Genomic DNA, 5,000 nt, shown 5'->3' on the forward strand with positions numbered 1-5,000 from the left:
ATGAAACTATAAGAGAGATTACTTAGGTGTCATATGTGGATGAAATCATGATGAGGAGTAGATGGAGATGGTTTGGGCATGCTCTTCGCACTCCTCATGAAAGATTAGTTCACAAAAAATTTAACTGGGCTCCTCCAGGTACGAGAAGAGTTGGAAGTCCCAGGCCCACATGGGTGAGGACTATGAAGCATGAAGCGCGAGATCATGAATGCAGAAGTATTGAATGAAAATCTCAAGGTAGAGATGGCTGGCAAAATCTAACTGATGCCCTTTAAGTCAATATATGTAGGAATAGATGATGATGATCATAATGATCCTCAATTTTGGCTTGAATGTGTTTACTTGTGTCTTGGGTTTTTAGTTTGTTTATAGTTTTATACTTCTGGTAGTTCTATTTCATCTCTATTGGATTTTATCATCATTTCCAATCTTTTCTTTATTATGCTATGGTCTATTCTGATCATTTTACTCGATTTTTTCTTTAAAGAACTTTTCCACATATCTCCTGTGCTGATTTCAATACAAATTTAGTTAAATTACTGTTCATTTGTTCTTTACTTGCTTCCATTTCATCACGTAGCTGAAAGTACCTATTTTGTGGATGTGTTTTTGAACAGTATATGTACGTATGTATATATGCGTATGTATGTATGCAAATGTATGTATGCATATATATATATATATATATATATATATATATATATATATATATATATATATATATATATATATATATATATATATATATATATTACGGTTGGCAAGTTACACAATCTCCTGAGTTCCAAACTCACCTGTTTGTTTTTACATAAATCTGTTAGTTATACTTGAATAATCGCCGAGCTCTGAGTAATCATAAAACTCCCAGTCGGTAATATATAAAAACACTGAAGATGCAAAGGTCTCTTACGTACACTAAAAACAAACTGGGTAATTATTATTAAGAACTATTCAGAACAACCTCTTACTTTAATTCTTTAACAGGGATACGAAACACTGTAAGAAACACTGGTGATCGAAATAATACACACTTTACAAAACTAGATATATTCTATGAAAAATTATTAGAACACTTTAAAAGAATTTAAACCAAAATAAATCACTTGAAATATTAAATGTGGACAAAACTTAGACTAAGACAAGAAAATATTACACTCTGAAAATTGTATGATCACTTGACTCGAAATATTAAATCTGAGCAAAACCTTAGACTAAGACAAAAAAATATTACACTGAAAATTATATGATTACTTGTTTCACTGAAAATTGAATTTTACACAAATATTTAATCTTGATAATTAATGAAAATAGTTAACTTTTAACATCCTAAAGGTTTAACTCTTATTGAAATTTACATAAAAGTAACTGATAAACTTATGAGTTTTTAGCTCCCACGAAGGTAATCAAACAGTTAACCCAAAATGAATACACATCACATTTTGACATAAATCTCACAGGGCCAGTTACAAAGACTTATAAAATACCAACACGCACAATAACACAATAAATTTAAAATACTCTATATATATATATATATATATATATATATATATATATATATATATATATATATATATATATATATATATATATATATATATATATATATTCAAATAAGCCATATATATTTTTGATACATTAATGTCTGGATTCTCTTAACGACCTCGGGATCAGAGCCCCAGGCGAAATCACACAAAGACAAGAGCTCGTATCCGGCCGGGAATCGAACCCTGGTCGGCAAGCTTGTATAGACAGTGACTAAACCACTTGGTGGCCAAGTGGTTTAGTCACTGTCTATACAAGCTTGCCGACCAGGGTTCGATTCCCGGCCGGACACGAGCTCTTGTCTTTGTGTGATTTCGCCTGGGGCTCTGATCCCGAGGTCGTTAAGAGAATCCAGACATTAATGTATAAAAAATATATATGGCTTATTTGAATATGAAAAATACGTCTAAATGTGCAAAATTTATCATATATATATGTATATATATATATATATATATATATATATATATATATATATATATATATATATATATATATATATATATATATATATATATATATATATATATATATACATATATAACACTATACACGCACATATATACATACAATATATATATATCATCATCATCTGCACCTTCAATACATCTCCACACATCATGTACCTCCCGCTTCATAGTCCTCAGTCATGTAGGCCAGGGTCTTCCACCTTGTGGAGCCCAATTGAATGTTTGGTGAACTGATCTCTCTTGGGGAGTGCGAAAAGCATGACCAAACCATCGCCATCTACCCCTCACCATGATCTCATCCACATCTGCAAATCAAGTAATCTCTCTTATAGTTTCGTTTCTAGTCCTGTCCTGCAATTCAGCTCCCAATAATCTTCTGAGAGCTTTGTTCTCAAATTCAAAAAATCTGTAGGATATTGTTTCACCGTCATACCGAGACTCATGTCCATACAGTAACACCGATCTCACTACACTAATATATAGCCTGATTTTTATATGTAATTTCAAGCAATTTTGTTTCCAAATTTTACTTAACCTAGCCATTGTCTGATTTGCTTTTTTCAATCTTTTATTAAACTCCAATTCTAAACACCCTCTATTGGATATCACAGTTCCTAAATACTTAAATGATTCTACCTTATTAATCATTTCTCTTTCCATTGCATATTCTGTTCTCATTATCTCTGTCTTTCCTCTACTTATCTTGAGCCCTACCTCATGTGATATTTTATGCATTCTGGTAAGCAAGCTTTGCAAGTCCTGTGGCATTTTGCTAATATGGACAGCGTCATCAAGCTAATTTCCCGTTACCAATTCAGTCCTTCTCCGTCATCCCAACTGTTCTATGCATTACAAAATCCATGAGGATATACAACATAGGTGACGTCACATTCCATTGGAGTACTCCACCGTTCACTGGAAATTCATCTGATAGGACTCCATTAACATTAACTTTGTATTTGCTATTCTCATGAACAGAATTAATCAAATTTACATGTTTCAGAGGGATTCCATAATAGCGCAGGACTCTCCACAAAACTGCACTCACACATAATGTATGTATATATATATATATATATATATATATATATATATATATATATATATATATATATATATATATATATATATATATATATATATATATATATATATATATAATATATATATATATATATATATATATATATATATATATATATATATATATATGTGTGTGTGTGTGTGTGTGTGTGTGTGTGTGTGTGTGTGTGTGTGTTTGTAGAAATCACGAAAGCTGACACGTGATGAATATAAAATGTATTATAGCCACGAAAGGAAAAATGAAAAAGACTTGATTGGAGTTAGTACTTTCATCCACTCAGGACATTATCAAACTCAGCAATAAGAATACATATACAAAGACATCGTATTTATACAGAAGGGGATCCAACAGCTGTCAGTTTCTTAACAATTCCGGAGAAGTCAGATTTTAGATAAAAGGATAATACTGGATTAACGGAAAACAGACCTGGGCTTAGATTCAAATTTCTACCTTGAGTACAGGAGATTAGAAAGGATTCAACAATATTCCTTTGGAAATAGTCATTTACATGGATTACTTTTTCCGTCTTTGACCAACCAATTCTGTGACTTGACCCTAACCAGTGGGAGGCCAAGGCATTATTAAGAGAACCCCTGGAGACGGCCACCTGATGCTGTTTTAATCTGACTGGTATACTTTTTGATGTTTGGCCAACATAAAATAGGTTACACTCTGAACAAGGAATGCTATATATTACATTATTATAATTTCCAGAACTATTCTTAATTAACATGTTTTTAATGTACAATTATATTTAAACACTACAGCAATATCTAGTTTTTTTCAAAAGGGGTATAACATCTAAAAAACAAACATGAAATGGCAAACAAAGCATATTATTAATTGTTTCCTTTCTCTCTAATTGGACACTATAAAATGTTTTCTTAGCCTTATTCATACATTTTTCTAAGAAATATTTGGGATAACAAAGACCTGTTGCAATTTTTTCTATTTTAGTGAACTCCTCCTCAATGTAATCTGGGCTACAAATTCTCAATGCCCTAAGGTACATGGAGGAAAAAACTGAATGCTTTATATTTTTAGAGTGACCGGAGTAAAAATGTACATATGAAAAATTATTTGTAGGCTTTCTATATATGGAAAACTTGAATTTATCTGTTTCTCTAACTATTAAAACGTCTAAAAAATGGGATACGGTTATTTTCTTCATTTTTTATAGTGAATTTTATTGATGGTACTAATGAATTAATGATTGAAACAAAACCCTCAAGATTACAATTTTCTTCTAAAATACCTAGAACATCATCAACATATCGATACCACACAATTTGGGAAGACCTCCACTGAAGGAATTAATCTAGATTCAAAAAATTCCATATATATGTTGGATAAAAGTGGGGACAAAGGATTACCCATAGCCATATCAAAAACTTGTTCATAGAAATCTCCATTAAAACTAAATTTACACTTTTTAATGCACAAACAAATGAGCTCAATAATAGTATGGATTGATAAAGGTAAATCATAAGCATCTAAAATACCCGACAGGAAATCCAATAAGTCATCAACCGGCACTTTGGTAAACAATGAAGTTACATCAAAACTTACTAATCTATGGATTAATATCAACACAACATCGTGTTCAAATAGAAATAAATTTCTTCCTCATACCTGGGATCGAACGCTAGCCCCTTCTAATGAAAGGCCAGGTCGAAACCAACCATTTCACGATGTCTAGACGTAAAGTTAACTTTTTGAAATTTTTCGCAAAGATCAACAGAATTTTTTATATGAGAGGTTGAAATAGATCCTAAGATCGGGGAAAGTAATTTGACTAAATATTTGGATAATTTATAGTTAATAGAACCTGTAGCACTGATAATTGGTCTGATTGGATATCCTGTTTTATGGGTTTTAATTAAACCATATAAATAAGGCAA

This window comes from Palaemon carinicauda, chromosome 6 (genome assembly GCF_036898095.1).
Source record: "Palaemon carinicauda isolate YSFRI2023 chromosome 6, ASM3689809v2, whole genome shotgun sequence".
Lineage (NCBI taxonomy): Eukaryota > Metazoa > Arthropoda > Malacostraca > Decapoda > Palaemonidae > Palaemon > Palaemon carinicauda.